Source organism: Dasypus novemcinctus, chromosome 2, assembly GCF_030445035.2.
Source record: "Dasypus novemcinctus isolate mDasNov1 chromosome 2, mDasNov1.1.hap2, whole genome shotgun sequence".
Classification (NCBI taxonomy): domain Eukaryota; kingdom Metazoa; phylum Chordata; class Mammalia; order Cingulata; family Dasypodidae; genus Dasypus; species Dasypus novemcinctus.
The window spans coordinates 5,517,785-5,536,033 of record NC_080674.1 but is presented as its reverse complement, the minus strand read 5'-3'; positions in this window follow the sequence as shown (position 1 = coordinate 5,536,033).

The window sequence follows — 18,249 nt, the reverse complement described above, 5'->3', positions numbered from 1 at the left end:
ATCTCGTTAACAAAAAGGAAACTGAGGCTCAAATATATCACCTGACTTTCCCAAGGACACAGAATTATTAGTGCAATTAAAATAGATATTTTGAAGTCTTGATAACTCCAAAACCTATATTCTAGGCCACCATAAGAGTCTGCTTCGAATATCCCTGTCTACATAAAATAACATGACTTTAAAATGCTGTTTGACCTAAAGTAAGGGGGAAATGGAAAGGAGAAATGAGTTTATATGGCTACGAGTTTCTAAAAAAGAGTCTGGAGGCTGGCAGAAGGATTGCCCTCATGCACAACTGAGCAGAGTCAGAGAGACAGATAAAGCAGATACAACCCCCAGATATTGGTTCCTTTGAGGGCTAAAGAGACCCATGAGAGTTATGGTCATGGCCGATGGGGTTAACTACCAGGTCAGATGGCCCCTCTTTGGAAATGGTGTTTATGTGTGATGAATCTGGACTCAGATGGGATCTTCCTTCATAAGACTTTCATGCTAATGTGCTGGAGGTGCAGTTAATGTTGGGGTTTAAGATATATTTAGGGGACTTGAATCTCTGGACTGACAATGTGATAGCCAGGTCCTGAGCCTCAACAGACTCCAGCACCTACAATCTGATTTATTGGACTTACCACACTCAGCTAAGATGGAGTTGAAGAAGGACAACCACCACACCATGGAGCCTAGAGTGATTACAACTGAAAGTGGGAGGATTGCATCCAGCATCCATGTGGAATCTGAGCCTCCTCTTGACATAGAGGTGCAATGGACACAACCAATCCAATGTCCACATAGAAGAAGTGGCATTGGATTGGGAAAAGCGGACATAGTGGCTGATGGGTATGGGGTAAGGCAGGAAGAGATGAGAGGTGGAGGTGTCTTTGGGACATGGAGTTGCCCTGGATGGTGCTTCAGAGGCAATCACCGGACATTGTAAATCTTCACAGGGCCCACTGGATGGAATGGAGGAGAGTATGGGCCATGATGTGGACCATTGACTATGAGGTGCAGAGGTGCCCAAAGATGTACTTACCAAATCCAATGGATGTGTCATGATGATGGGAACGAGTGTTGCTGGGGGGGGGGGGGGGGGGAGAGGTGGGGTGGGGGGGGTGGGGTTGAATGGGACCTCACATATATATTTTTAATGTAATATTATTACAAAGTCAATAAAAAAAATAAAATAAAATAAAAAAGAGTCTGCTTCAATACCAGTGACAGAACCAGAACCATTTAAACTAAAATAAATATATATAGTTGAATTAAACACAAATTTAAAAGTATTCAAGTCACATAATTTATGTTCTCTGATTACAGTTAGAAATCAATAACCATAAGATCTCTGAAAATCCTTAAATATTTGGAAACCAAATAACACAGTTCTGAATAACTTATGAATCATAGAAGAAATCAAAAAGGAAAATATGATAGTATGTTGTTGGGGATAAAAAAGAAACCTGCAACATAGAATTTGTGCAATGCCATTTATAGTAATAAATGACTATGTTAAAAAAGAAAAAAGGTCTCAAACAATGACTTCAGCTTCCATATTAAAAACCAGTAAAAGAAGAGCAATTTAAATCCAACATTAGTAGAAAACAATAAATAATAAAGATTAGAGAGGAAATCAATGAAATAAAAAACAGGAAAATAAGAGAAAAATCAATGTATCTAATATATCATAGGCCTCTAGCCAAAGGCTCAAGGCACCAATACCAGAATAAAAGAAGTGCCATCGTTACAGGTTGTACAGACATTAAAAGGATGTTAAGGGAGTATCGTGAACAACAAATTTGACAACTTAGACGAAATGAAGAAATTCTTCAAAAGACAAACTACCAAGGTTCACTCAGGGTGAAGTCAATAATCTGAATAGCCTTAACTCTACTAAAGAAAAAATTATACATTCTGTTGAGATGTGTTTTATATTAATTAGTGATGAATCCCAGGACTATGCATTATCTCTTGCTATAAAACAGTATTTGAGGCCAAAGAACATGGGCAGGAATTTTAAAATGTGAAATCAATCCCTCTGAGTCTTGTTTTATGTCAAAGGAGAAGGTAGCAGTGGGAAAACTCTATGGCCTCTCCTGAGTCAAAATGCTTCCATTTTATCATCACACTTAAGGATAGTTGATAGTAAGGTCATCGCAGTGGTTGGACAACCCACTGTCCATTTATTGGGAAATTTCCCACAGGTGCTCTTGAGTCCTTCCCTGATTGGGGAGAGGGGTCTCCCTACCTGTCCCCATTTCTATGCTAGGTTTTTAAGTCCTTCACCTCAGGTCAGGGGCTTACAAATGTCCAACCCTTGAAAAGCGTTTTGACATTGGTGATGAGTTGAGAGAGAGAGAGTTGGCAAGGAGGATCTGTGTGTGAAACTTGTCCTTTGAGTCCCTCACACTCTTCTCCCTTGATCTTTGCATCAGAAGTTTCTCATGCTTTCTCCACTTAGAGGACTAATATTCCTTCCTGTTGGTCCTTTCTCCTGTCACCCTTGTCTCTCTCCCTTCAAGCCCTCCTTATCAGACATCTCCAGGAAAAAGAAAAAACAAAACAAAACAGCCCCATACATAAGCCTAGGAAGTCTTCACGAGGAACCTAGATCTGTGATTTCTGTGAATCTTTTTTACTGTTTGTTGTGGCCTTGGGGAACAGATGTGGCGCTGAAAGGATGAGAAGGGATGACATAAGAGGCAAATACAAAGATAGGAACCAAATGACTACTCAAAATTTATGTGCCATTCTTACACGCCAGTCTTCGGGAGTCCTGGGATTTCATTGCATATTTCTTAGGGTACCACCTAGGCGTCCATGAAGATCACATTGAAGTAAATTCATTAAAGCAAGCTATAATCTAAAAAAAAAAAAAGTCTTCTCCAAAAGTTAAAGGAATGCTACTCTAGAAACTTTTTCTCATCTAAAATCTTCCATGAAATGAGTTAATTTTGTGCACTCAAAATTTGCAACCAATTCAGCTTCCCTATTTGAAATTACAGCAGCCAGGCACAATGGGACAGCAATTCTGTAAGTGGTTTGGCAGTAAGCTTATATTTTCCCTTCCTTGGCATCATAAAAGAAGATGAACTGATTTGGGAAATCATGGCTCAGTCCAATATGGCATATCACCAGCTGCTTTTCAGGGTATGGCCTCTTCACTGATCTAAGAGGAAGTGCCTACTCCCTGCAGGACACCCATCGAGAGCTGGATAGGCAGAGTCCTCTTGGATCTTGCTGCACTAAGTAGGCAATTTCAGGCCAAGTTCGGGAGCTCATCTGTTGAAAACCAGACTGAATCAGATTCTCCTCAAGATGAACCTAGAAAAGCCAGAATTAAACATCAATGTGCCACTGCCTACAGAAAACAACTTCTGCTCCTGGTCCAAAAGTCAGCCATTAAACAGCCATTGTCCCTGCTTCAGATAGGAAGAGGAGGAGCTGGGAGTCACCTACCTCCTGTGTCATGGTCAGTGGAGGCTCAGGTCACTGATAGAATTATGGACCAGAGCCATCTTCTCAGCCACCATGGATGATAATCTCATGAGACATCTGTAAGGGGGAAGGATGGAAGCAGAGCTTGGGAAATTCAAGTATCTGGACTTTGTTCGGCAGTTTATATCTCTATTGGTCCTTCTCAGTTGTTGTTCACCGACAGAATCAGGGATTTTCCCTACTACTATGATATGAAATTATTTAAATTAAAATGTCAATGTACTCATATCTTACAAAATAGTTTTTACATACATCTTCCACTTAACTTCCAAGGTGACCCTGTGTGAGAACCATTGTCTCACTCTTGGCAGAGAAAATCAAGCCAAGAAGATGCTAAAACCCAGAATCCTCAACCAGGTTACTGGAGGGGCTTCCTAAAATCAAGGTTTTTTGGGGAGGGGGAGTGCTGCTAATAACCACTTCTAAATGTTATCTGGGTGTGTTCTGTAGGTGGTGACTCATTACACTGGGATGCCCTGAGACCTTGGGTTATAGACCACCAAGCGCAGCATTGTATAGATGGCACTCCTCCTTCATTCTCTGAATATTCTGATTTTAGTTTCTAGGCTATATTAAAGTAATGGCCTGACTCTCTGACAATGTGGCCTTAAAGCAAAGTATGTTGATCTTTCGACAAGGGTCATCCTCTCTTTGAGCTGCAGAGAGAGTCATGGAATTGATTAGTAGCCATGAGGTAATAAAGGTCAGGAAGCTAACAAGAAATCTCTTGTTCAGTACTGAGTATTCCCAGGTCCCACTGCCAGAACCTGACCTGGACTGCAGCCTAATACTTAAGAACAGAGGCTTAGGAAGAGTAGCTGGACTGGCCACTCTACTGATGCAGTAAAAACCAAGAGGGTGTCCTTCAGTGGGTGGGACTGGAAGGGTGGGTAGAGATGAAAAGAAAAGGTATTATCTGGTAAACCAAGTGAAATTTTCAAGTTGGAGGTGGATTGCAGATCACCATCCAAGTGCTCAGCAGAGAAGGCAGGAGATTGTCCCTATATGGAGGATGGGAGACAGAGCACAGAGGCAGGAAATGTAGGTGAGAAATACCTCGACACAGACACAGACAGGTCATCAGCTCAGAACAGACTCCAGCGAGTGAAGTCTGTCCACAGCTCTCTGTACTCAGTGAGTACAGTCTCTGGAAGAGGGGCTACAAGTAAAAAGCAGGGTTCCTTCTGAAAGGGGTACTGAGTGCCAGATAAGTTAATCAAAACAGAAATGGACTCAGAGCCAGGAACCAGGGGACAACATCGGACCATGAGAATAAAGAAGGTTTAGAAATCGGAACTGTGTTAAAGCTTCTCAACATAGACAGCTGACTGCCCCCCAAAACTTGTGATGGCCCATTCCAGAGTAAAAAGTTGTCTCTTGGAAATGTCTTCCCAGCCAAGGAGTGTATCTTCTAGTCATTCCTTTATCTAGAAAAGGCCATGTGAGTAGCCATTGCCAGTGGGAAGTGATGGAAATTCTGTATGCCGCTTCCAACCTAAGGCAGGTAAGAAGCAATGATGCCCCTTCACCCCCTTCTCTACCACCAGCTGAAAGTAGAGGACTGCAGATGGACAGAGCAGGGGCCCTGAACCACCTCATACAGGAAAGCTGCTCTCAAATGAGGATCAATGCACATTAGGATCAATGCATTGATCAGCTTATTGGGTTAAGCTGCTTAAACACGGGAGTTTCCTTGTTATGGCTTCTGGTTTTCCCCCAGAACAGCCTGAGCCCCCATCTCCACCCATCGCTGCCCTCTCCAATCTACCACAGCAGAATGTGAACCCATCTACATGTACCTATCCTTCAGGTGTACCGAGAACACTTCAAGAACCCTGCCTTTCCTCCAGAGGCAACATGTGCATGTCAGCCCTTGCCCACCCAGCAAGGCTGCTAGAGCTGGGGTTGAGGACTCCCAGGGGCTGTCCTCAGCACCCACTCCACATCTTGAAAATCTATTCCCTGACATCAGGTCTGAATCCCATTCTGCAACTCATATTTGAGTCAGGATAAAGCGCTGGCAGCCAGTTAACCTCAAACGTACTCTTCCGTCCCCAATACCTGACAGAGCACACACAGTGTAGTGGCTAGATCTCATCTTTCCAAGTCAGAGTCAGGGTTGAATCCTGGCTCTGCCATTTACTGTCTGGAGGACTTTAGCCAAGTTTTAATGCAATTGAACCTCAGCCATTTCATCTGCAGAACAGAAATATATTATTATCCCTTGTGGGGATGGTGTATGCATACAGTGCTGGACTAAAGAGGTGCTCAATAAATGTCACCATCAGAAGGTAATTAATGAACACCTTCTATATCCCAACCTCTCTGTCAAGTACTTTCTCATTTGCTGTCTTACTCCTTCAAACAATGCTCTAAGGAGTTATCTTCATGTAAGAAACCCACAGATAGCTTGTGGCTCACTCACGGTCACACATCTAAATTTGAGTTCCATACCCAACTTCTAATCTAGTGCCTCTTCTAGGACACTCTGTGGATATCCTTGAGTAATACCCACAATGATTTGATTTGATTTGATGGCACACATTCTCCCTTGGTTTTAGAGAGAGCTAAGGGATTATGGAAATATCTTTGAGCCTGTATTTGCAAGACTGATTGTGCTACTTAAGCCAGTTATGTATGTAACCTTGAGCAAGGCTTCTTTTTCTGTGGCTTTGGTTTCTTCATTTGAGAAATGAGGTGAGTAGGCTAGGTAGTTATAAATATTGGACTTTGGGTGGGCCCACCCTTGGTTCAGAGATGAGAAAGAGGCCATTGGAAGGCCACCACACAGATCCACTGGCAAAGATGGAGGCGTGAGTGCTAACTCCACTTTGTCCCACCTCCGAAGCAAGGGGCTGCTTGTGATCAGATGTTAGGGAATAGAGGAATGTTTGACTGAAGCAGCATATTCGGGTTCAGTGTCTTCTGCTGTGGGACTGCAGACCTTGGTTCCTAGAATCTGTTCAACCCTGACTCCATTTCTCCTGAGAAAATTGGGAATGGACTAACACATATCTCGCAGGATTGTTGGAAGAATGAAAAGTCAACATATGGTAAAGCATGCAGTGCCTCTCTAGCACACATGTCTGATGACTCAGAAGCTGACTGCCAGCTCATTCTTTTGGTCATTGGACCTGGCCTTGACCTTGGTACGGTGTTCTCTGAGACTATTGAGTCCTTTCTCCAGCCCTGGTGGAAGGCCCCCAGGTTGACTTTGATCATGGATTTCCTGGCACTTCCCCAAAAGATAGCCCTTCTTGTACACTACCCCCATCCTGTCTAGTTACTATCGAGCTCTTGTTCCAAGTCCACAAAGTCACAGCCAAAAGCTCTAGATGCATGTGAATTTGAGAATAATCACAATTATATGAAAACTGTCAATGACCAAAAATCACACACTGTTGAACACTCTTCATTTGTGCACTGTGCTTTTATTTCTAAATATGAGCATACTTTTTAATATAATGAAACATTCCTTCTTACTTTACGTCTTTATTGACATTATGCTTTGATAGCAGTATCTTTACAAAGTTGCATTAGAAATTAATTTTCATTACAATTTAGTCACCAGGGCATTTGGGGGCTAGTTGACTTATTATGTAATGTTCTAGTTTTGCTATTCATATCAGTCTCTTAAACACAATCTTGTATGAGCTTGCACTTTACAAGAAAGAAGGTTCTTTGAAGTATATCTCCTAAGCTCCTTCTGAATCTCTCTCTATAACTCTGGCTTATTTGAGTAAAGACAAGGGATAGATTTTGTCACCCAGCTGTCACAGTGCTTCCCAACCTTTCTACTTTTTAAATTGCATAGCACACATATGCTGTTATTTGTCCAGCCCCTGGAGAATCTGATTTAGTGGAAGTGAGATAAATTCCTGCAGATTATTTTTATGATCAGGGAGGTTTGAGAAAACTAGTGCAAGGCATGTAATATGCTTACTACACTGAGACAATAAAAGGTCTGGGAAAACCAGAGTTGACATCATATGTTCTCACAGTGTTCATGGAGGGAATGGAGAGGGTCTTCTTATTATATCCATTTAAAATCTTTTTGTTTCATATATTGAATTTTCTCATAGAATGATGTACTCAAATTTTTAAGTAATTTTTTTATTTTCAAATACAGTGTAAATTCATCCTGTAATTTAGCACCAAGAAAAAGCCTGTATCTTTTGATGGGTTATAACGTTTTCTTTTATAAGAAAAAGAAAGCAATCTGAGACCTGAATTTGATATAATAAAAACAATCAACTCCTACATATGGTAAACTTTTAAATATGTGGATGTATGTTAACACTGACTGTAAACTCATTAAAACTGACGGGCATATTACATATATCTTCTGATCCAATAGTTAAACACTTATTAAGAGAAGTTTGTATAAAGAGCTCCTTTATACGAAAAGTGACTATCAATGAATTTTGTCACATGCATATTTTTGACAAAATTTCACTCTGCCTTGAAGTGTTCTAAACAGTTGCTCAACAGTTATACATATTCTAGGCCTATTGAACTGAAGAGAGATATTTTGTCTGTTTCACAAAATAATTCAGCACAAAGTTTACAAATACTATATTAAAAGTAAGAGGCAAATCTTCCATAAATGAATCCAGAATCCTGGGACTTTAGGGTTGGTTCACCACACCCCACCCTTTTATTTTACAGAGTTTAAAGTTGGAAGACAAAGAGATTGTGGGATTTGTCTGCCTGAGACAAAGGGGCTAGGGCAGTGGGAGGGGTCTCCAGCCTGCAGCTGTGGAGCCTGCAGGTGACCTTGGGGGCCGGCTGCCCCTCCTCCTGGCCCGTCACTGCGCAGGGTCCCAGCGCACACTTGTTAAGGTGGATTGAATTCAATCACTTATCGAAACTCTTAAGAAGTTTGAGAAAGAGACACAAAGCATAAAACTCACTCCCTACGAAAAAACATTCCAACAGACTTTTCCAAAAAGTAAATCAACAGAATAAACAGCAAACCAGGGTTTTGTTCAGGAAAAGACAAGGCAGAGTGAAGCAGCATCACGTCAGCACAAGCTCTGCAGATGCTGGATGATTTTGAATCTCATTTATTCACAGAGAAAACAGAATGTGGCCTCATTCAAGTCAAGAAGGGGGTTATTTGGGGCCAGAAGCAGATTCAAACTTGTAAACACGTATACATATAAGATAGTGTATATAAATATGGAGGCTGATGCCAAAAATAAAAACCAAAGAACTCTGCCCCATCGGTTAGTGCTTGGAAGAGAAGCAGGTGATTCCAGGACTCCCCCAAAGCCTCCTTCGTGCCTAGTCCATCCAACGGGGCACACAGGGAACAGTCATTAGACAGAACTAGGTACCCCATCCTTTTCCCTGTAGTCCCTCTTAGCCCAGCACTGTGACCACTGTGAGTGGCAAATGGACTTACACACTTTCAGAGAAGAATTACTGGGGACGACCTGGGAGGAGCATTAATGTCCCTTGCCCCAGGTTTCCCACACTGATGGAGAAGCCGGCACAGTCTTCCAAGTGCCCGTCTTGCCTTGGCTGGGATCCCAGAAGACTGACTCTGACCCAATGCAGTGGTTTGGGGAACCTTAAAAGCCCCACTTTTCTGTAACTCATCTCTGCATGGGACCCAGGCTTTGGGGACAAGCTTGCATTTGAACTCTAGCTCCATCACTCGCCAGCAGTAGTGACCTTGAGTAACTTAGCCAATGCCTCAGTTTCTAATGGAGCCAAGAGCGCCTACAGCTGAAAGCAGGAGGATTCCATCCAGCATCCGTGTGGAATCTAAGCCCCCTCTTGACATAGATGTGGAATGGACACAACCAATCCAAGTTCCACAGGATGGAGGAATAGAATATGGATTAGAGTGGACTTACTGATATTCTATTCATGAACTATTGTGATTAGTAATCAAGAAAATGTGGCATTGGTGTGGAGAAAGTGGCCATGGTGGCTGCTGGGTGTGGGGAATGGGAGGAAGAGATGAGATGTGGAGGCATTTTCGGGACTTGGAGTGGGTGGTGCTGCAGGGACAGTTACCAGACATTGTATGTCCTCCCATGGCCCACTGGATGGAACGTGGGAGAGTGTGGGCTATGGTGTGGACCATTGACCATGAGGTGCAGTGGTGCTCAGAGATGTATTCGCCAAATGCAATGAATGTCTCATGATGATGGAGGAGATTGTTGCTATGGGGGGAGTAGTGGGGTGAGGGGGGTGGGGGGTATATGGGGACCTCATATTTTTTTAATGTAATATTTGAAAAATGAATAAAGAAAAAAAAACAAAAAAAATAAAATAAAATAAAATTATGATTTAATAAAAAAAAAGGGATGCCAGCTTCCTCATAGGGTGATGGTGAAGAGTAAAGGACCTAGTGCCTGGCAGGGCTGGGCACACACTACAAACGATGTAAGTGGCTGTCACCATTATTATTACACAAACTCATGTCCCTGGGGAAGGAAACAGAGCTCAGCGTCGGAGGTGGTAGAGAATTCCAAACACGCCTCTGCCACGTCCTTCTCAACTTGGACCCCATCTGCAACGCCCTTGCTCTCTTACCGGTTTTGTCGTGTATCCACCATCCTACACTTGCCTTGAATCCCTTGGCTTCTCCACCATTACCTCCCTAACCTAAATCGCTGTCTGGCAGATAGGAGGAGCCAAATTGAATACTTGCTGAATTAATGATTTCTACCTTCATCATTGCCTGACTTTCCATTCATCTTCTCAAGGAAGGTGCTAGAAAAGAGAAAGAAACCTCAGAGCTGGAGAAGTCCAGAGAAATCCTGGGTCGCAGTCTCCTGGAACTGAAGTCCACCGTGTTGTCCTCAGTGGCATCAGTAGGTAGGAGCCCAACAGGAAGAGCAAGAGGAGAAGCTCAGAGGAAACCACTCATTTCCTCAAGAAATGAAAAACCCGTGAGAATAGGTCCCCCTATTCCCAGCAGCCTGGATAATAAGTTGTGAGTGTGAAAATGTGTCTTCACTGTTGTGAGGCCAAACTCACATAATGGATTATTTCTTCCCTTTATGCATAGGTCTTCACTGCTCTGTAAGGTTTTACTTCACATGTAACCTGAGAAGTTAGAAAGCTCTTCCACTACTGCACCGGCAAGGAAATTGAGGCTCAAAAAAGTTGTGAGTTGCCCCTTCAGGCTTCTCTAAGTGAAGGAGGTAAAATGCAAGCCGTTCCCAGGGCCCTTTGCTGGCACCTACCACATCCCTTCACGTTAACTAGCATCGAGTGCTGGACTGGGCTGGAGCTCTTGTGTCCAGGAGACCAGCACCAAGGTGGGCAGCCCTTTCCCCAAATTCTTCCATCACATAAGGAGTCATAAAGAGGGTAACATCTTGGATCTAACAAGAAAGAAAGGAAAGTGAAAGACAGCAAGGGAAGAAGGAACAAGGAAATGGGAAAGGAGAGGAGGGGAGGGAGAGGAGGGGAGGGGAGGGGGGGCAGGAGAAGAAATAGGAAGGAAATGAAGAAAGAAAAATAGATGGGAGGGCAGGAGGGAGGGAAATTAAAAAAACCCTATGTATCACCTGGGTCAGATTTTTCATTTAGCTCGTACAAAATTTCTAGCACATGGTTAACAATGTGAAAACAAACAAATGAACAAACACAGGGTATGACCAGTCCCCAAACAAAAGCAATCACCCTGGGGGCCAATCTCCCTTGGGCACCAAGAAAGTCATCCTGGGAGGGGGGACTGAGGGGCTTTTGGCAGTTGCCTGGCACATGACAGACACAATCAAGGTACAGTCTTCCAGAATTTATTTCAAGAAAAGTGAGAGCAGAACCTCGGAAGTCATTTTAAAATGTTTTGTTGACAGTTCATCTTCATCTGCCATATCTACAGAAGCCAACAAGCACAGTTGGAACAAATAGGTTAATAAAACCAAGCCAGATGGCCACCCATTAGTTTTGCTGCCTCCCTGCAGCCATTACAGATTTATCTTTTAAAGTCTTACACTAATCAGAGTGTAAATTCCCCTGAAGCCGTTGGGACCTTGGCAAGTAAGCCAGACCCATGAATTTCTAAGAAACTTGCACCCCCATTAGTCACTATAGACTTCTGTTCACCCTGTTAGTGATCATGAAAAATAAGCTGTCTTGAAAACACCATGCTGAAAACAGGAATTTAGAATTCTACTGAGATGCTCTATCTTTTCATTAATTTTTATTTTTCTCACTTGAAATGTGTGACCGTTGGAACAGAACTTCAGTTTACATTTGAAATCCTTGCAAAGGGAAAGAAATGAACTTCTGGCCCAAATGGTAGGGTGAACTCATCCTTCAAATCTCTCCCAACTCCTCCACCATCATGACTGCCATCAAACACATAAGAATGACAGAGAATGTAAGATCAAGAGGAAAAAGAAGACATAGCCTAGGAAAGAAAACAGGACAACAGTCTCTACAGACCAAAAAGGAAAAAAAACACAAAAGGGAAATTGAGGCTTGCCCTGCACCTGCTGTTCAAATAGAGGTGACGGGGAGGTTGATCCTATGAGGATTATGGGGACCGAAGCCAGGCTCCCAGCCTGAACTGACATGGATCAGACTCCTCTTCCCATGAAGGAAGGATGAAGACACAAGCAGGTGCACTGGGGAAGACCTGAGCTGCCTATCAGAAAAGCAAGAGGAAGCTGAGCCAGCTTTGCAAGCAGAACTTGAGTCAGAGCAACCCAAGGTTTTTGTGACTACATCCCAAAGGTCACTGTGGAAGCAGCAGGATAATACTTGGTTCTGCATTGTGGGCTCTGGGGAAACAGGTGGAATATACCACAGAATGACTAGGAGGAAGAGAGGGAGACCATGTGAGTGAGAAGGAAAGAATGTGACTAGCAGGATACCTTGCAAATCAAAAGGGATAAACCTTAATTCAGAGAATGATATCCAACAAAATATTCCCCCAGGAAATGAAAAGGCCCAGATGAAATAAAAAATAATGAAAACATGTGAAAGTAGTTTATTAGTCTAGTACTAATGCAAAGTACCAGAAATCTGTTTGCTTTTTATAAAGAGTATTTATTTGGGGTAAAACTTATAGCAACAAGGTCCTAGAGAGTCCAACTCAAGCACCATTCCTAAGAACGACTTCCTCACGAAAGGTCTGTTGCCAGGTGTTGAAGCAAGATGGCGGGCAAATCTTCGAGGCTTCAGCCTTCCTCTTTCTCTGAAGGCTCCATGGGCCCAGCTTCTTCTGATCTCAGCTGGAGGTTGGAGGCTTGTTTCTTCCCAGTATCAGCTGCTCTGGTCTCTTCACAAGGTCAGCTGTAGACTATCAGGCAAACGGCTCATCTCTTCCCAGGGCCTCAGGACCGAAGTTCACTCCTCCTCCATATCTGTGGAGCTCTCTCTATTCCTCTGTGTATTCTTCTTCATGTATTTACCTTCATGTATTCTGTTCTTGATTGAGTGTCCATTTACATAGTCCAAAAAGGGGGCAGGGACTCAAACTGAGTTGCCCTAATGATATGGTTGAATTAAAGTCCTATTCTTAATGTAATTTAATCAAAGGCATCTCAACTAAATCTAATAGAATTGAAGGGTATCATGCCAGTTTAAAAACATAATCAAATATTGTTTTGGAATTCATAAATAATATCAAACTGCTACAAGGAGGCTTTAAAAGAAAAATACTTGTGATACTCAGGGACTAAAGGAAGAAATAGCCTCCTTGAAAAAATTAGTCATTCTGAAATAAAAACAGTAATAAGTAAGAAAAAGAGTCAATTAAATATCCTGGAAATAAAAATAAAAGAGTTTTTGAATTGGAAAATACTGAGTAAACAGATTAAACTCAGTCTTCACAAATATTTTTGAAATTCATTCAGATTGTCGAAGCAGAGACTTAAAGTTTAAAAACATGAGACATGGAAAATCTTAAAAGCTACCACACTAAAAAATACTGATTACCTACAAGGAAACCAAAAATTAGTTTGAAAGCTGACATTTCATCAGTGACAATGGAGGCAGGCAACAATAATATTTTCAAAGAATTCACAGAAAAGAAATAGCAGGCGAGAATTCTATGTCCAAACTATCATTCTAAAGTGAGAAGAAATACATTTTCAGAACACAAGAGAGTTTACCAACCCCCTTGATCCTTTCTAAATAATAGTCTAGAGCATTGCAATATAGATTTAAAAAGCAGAGCACTAAACCAAGGGTGAAAAAATGGGACTCAAGAAACAATGGTGAGCATAGAAATGGTGAAGTAAGTTAATCAACCTAATTAACCACTGACTATCTTAAAACCATAATAATTAATAATAAAAATTGACAAAATTAAAAGGAATGAGGGGAAGTAAAGCTGAAGCCTATCAGAGCCCTATCCTTCTTTAGGAGGAGAAAATAAATACGAATAAGATAATAATATTCACAATATAAAATCTTAATTTGAATTCCTCCAGAGCAGACCATGAGTCGAGGACTTTGTGCAGGTAGTTTACTTGGGAGATGATTCCAAGAAGCATACATGAGAAAGGGTAAAATTGAAAAACCTAATAAAGATGTATTAATAAACTGGTTAGTACGTTGGGCCACTTGGCTCAGTCCCAATGAGGACCCTCTGAAACTGTGAGAAACAAGTCTCAGACCTGAAGGGGAGGGATTGAGGCACTGACGCAATCTACCCCAGGCGGAGATATGCCTCCTGCAGGGTTCCTTCTCTTGTTTTCATAGATGAGCCTACCTTCTCGCAGTTCCTGGCAATGCCCTCAAGCAAAGGGGAGGAGTGACAGCCCAGGGAGGGGGGACACTGGCAGCCTGCTGCTGGAGAACACAGGTGGGCAGCCAGGCTTTGGAGAGAGGTAGCAACGGCTCCTGCATGTAAGTGGTTGAAATTACCTCCTGAAAAAGAGATTATCAACCAGATTGACTTGAGAAAAAACAGACCAATATGCTGCTTGCAAGAGTGCCCTACTTCAATGACACAGAAAGTTTCAAAATAAGGACACGGGAAAAATAAACTAAAGATAAAGAGAAATCCTCACACCTTTGCATAAGAATAGACTTTTTAGAATAGTGAGTGTAATGGCAAAAAGCAAATACCATTAGGTGCATCAAAATGAGAAGAGCTATGTAGATTGCAGCCTGGTCACATAATGGAATACTTTAAAGTAGCCACACTTTGTCCCCAAGTGGAAAAATCAAGTGAAAGAATCTAGAAGTATTGTGTTACTCTATTCTGGTGAATGGAAGGACTTATAAATCTGAAAACTGAACAAGTTTATAGATAATTTCTATTTCAATTTTCCCCACTAATTTCAAATTTTTGGAACTCTTAATATGCTATATATTTATGACTGGGTATTTTAATAATGAGCGTTCCCTTTAATTTTTTGTCATCAAAGTGTTTAAATAAGGATCAGATAATTAAAAATAGATACTCGATTTTTGGAAGTTATTGGAATAGAGATATTCACTCATTTATTTAATAATTAATTTTAACAAAAACAGAACTTTTTGTTCCATATAGGTGAAATCTTACATGTTTCCAAAGGATGTGGGAATTAAAAATGAAAGATATAGGGGATCCATCTAGCTGGGCCAGAATGGTCTATTCAACAAATGGTGCTGAGAAACTGAATATCCATATATGAAAGAAAGAAAGAAGACCCCTATCTCACATCTTATACAGAAATTAACTCAAACTAGATCAAGCACCTAAACGTGAAAGCAAAACCATAAAACTCCTATATGAAAATGTAGAAAAACATCTTCAAGATCTTGTGGTAGGTGGTTATTTCTTAAACCTTACACTCAAAACATGAGCAATGAAAGAAAAAACAAATAAATGGGACCTCCTCAAAATCAAGCACTTCTGTTCTTCAAAAGTCTTTGTTGGGGAGCACATGTAGCATAATGATTGAACACCCGCTACCCATGAACAAGGTCTCTGGTTCAATCCCTGGTACCACCTTTAAAAAAATGACTTTGTCAGGAAAGTAAAAAGGTAGCCTACTCAAAGAAAGAAAATATTTGGACATCGCATATGTGATAAGAGTTCCATATCCATGTTATATAAAGAGATCATACAACTCAAGAATAAAAAGACAAGCAACCCAATTAAAAAATGGGTGAAAGACTTAAACACTTTTTTCCAAAAAGGAACTTCAAATGGACAAAAAAACACATGAAAAAATGTTCAACAGCACTAGCTATTAGAGAAATGCAGATCAAAACTACGAGATGCCATTTCACACTTTATAGAATGGCTATTATTTAAAACAACAAAAACTGTAAATGCTAGAGAGGATGTGGAGAAATAAGAACACTCCTTCATTGTTGGTTGGAATATAGAATGGTGCAGCCTCTGTGGAAGACAGTTTGGTGGTACCTCGAGAAGCTGGATATAGAATTGCCATATGATCCAGCAATCTGGTTACTAGGAATATATTCAGAAGAACTGAGAGCAAAGAGACAATGTGACATTTGTACACTGATGTTCATAGCAGCATTATTCACAATTGCTGAAATATGGAAACAGCACAAATGTCTATCAACAAATGAAAAGATGAACAAAATGGAACGCTAATCAGCTGTAAGAAGAAATGATATCAGGATACACATAACAACATGGATAAATGTAGGGCATATTTTGTTGAGTGACATAAGTCATACAAAAAAAGACTGATATTTTCTTGTCTCAGTAATATGAACTAAATACAATGAGTAAACACAGAGATAAGTTCTAGAGTATAGGTTCCTAGAAGATAGAATGTGATTTGAGAATGGAAGCTGATGCTTAATATATGTAGAACTTTTAATAAGGTTTATTGTAAAAGGTGTATTGTAGTGGAAAAGTAGAGAAGTTGATGGTAACACATTATAGTGAGTATAACACTGTTGATTTATAAATGTGATTCTAGCTGCAAGGGGTAGTCTGTGGATGTAAATGCCAATTGAAAGGGAACTAGCGGTTAATGTAGGTTATATGTAACAGTGATTTCAGTGGTAGATGAAGATAGATGAAGATTGTGGTTGGTGGTATAAATATAAGAATGTTCTTCTTTTACAAATTGTTTTTAAAAATGACATAAAGGAGGAAATTAGAATTAATGTGACTTATGGACAATAGTTAACATTATTATTTTAATATTTTTGAAGCAATGATAAAGAAGATATATCAATTCCAAGAGACAACAGGGGAACATAAGGGGGCTTGAGGTTTTTCCTTTTGGAGTAATGAAAACATTCTAGGGTTAACTGGTATGATAGCACAACTCTGTGATGAAAAGGAGAGCCACTGAGTATATACTTTGAATGGATTGGACAAAGCATGTGTGGCAGTTGAGGTTATTTTATGAATCCCAAAAAGAGAAAGATTATGTTGTAAACTAATCTCTTCCTCTGGGTGCGATGTCCTTTGATTGCATTAAATTCAGTTGGAGGATCTTTGATTAGATTACCTGGTAAGATTGCTACATCAGGAAAGCATGACTCAGGTTGAGTCCCCACCCCCTCTCAGGGTCTGATATGAAGGACTCACGTGGACAGTCAGACACAAAAGAGAGAGCTCTGTGATTTTTTATCCTGACTTGTGACAGAAAAGAGAAGTCTCAGACAACTGAGGTCCCAGGGAGAGATGAGCCATTTGCCTGATAACTTACAGCTAAATTTGGGAAGGGAGCAGAACAGCCCAGACTAGAATAGATGTAAGATTTTACCCCCAAATAAATCATCATTATAAAAGCCAACATATTTCTAGTACTTTGCATTGGCAATCTTTAGCAGACTAATACAGAAATTAGTACCAAGAGAGTGGGGTTACACTTTTGCAATTACCAAAAATGCTGGATGGTTTTATATAAGGGTAAGTGGTATTTTGGGGAGTAATTGTGAAATACTTGATGGAAAAGGCCTAGAATATTTTTAAGAAATTGTTGGTAGGAACATGGAGCCTAAAGTTATTTCTGGTGAGGTCTTAGAAGGAAATGATGAAACTATTATTGGAAATTGGAGGAAAGGTGATCTGTGCTTTAAAGTTGCAGAGAACTTTAAGATTGATTCCTAAAGTTAGATGGAGGGCAGAATTTGAAAATGATGAGCTTGGACATTTAGCCAAGGATTTCCAAAGTAAATGTGGAAAATGTGGCCTGGCTTCTCCTTGCGGCCGATAGCAAAATGAGAGAGGAAAGAGATAAGATAGAACTGAATTGACGGGCACAAAAAAACCAGAGACTGATTTCAGAAATTCCAAACTTTTGTAACACAAGCTCTGAGAAGATAGTAACCCATGTGAGGAATTAACTAAACTTGGAATTTGTAAGTCAGGATTAAAAATGCAGTTTTCCAGTAAGGACTTGGGGAAAGTCTTACTGTCTGTTGTCTTGGACCCATTTCCCATATGCTAAACCAACATGTATGAAAGAAATCACTGTCAGTTTAGACTAAAAGGGACAGGAGAGGAGAGATGGAAGGGAAAATGGCTTTAAGAGGAAAACCATGGAATCTGAGGTCTGGAATTAAGACTCTCCATGGGCCAAGAGGGGGACCCCACCCATTTGTATGGAGAGGGTGAGTTTGCCCTGACATTGAAGACGGTGGATGTTCCAGACTATTGTTCAGAGATAGTTTGGCCTCCCCAGACTACAGAGATGATGGACCACATTCCCTGGAAGAATGGGGAGTTAGGTCACCACCCTACTGCTCTGAGGGCAATAGGCCTGTTCTCCATAAATTGGGGAAAGTTAAGGCACCACCCCACTGCTCTGAGGGGGTTGAGCCTGTATGCCAGAGATTAGAGAGACTGTTGCTGCC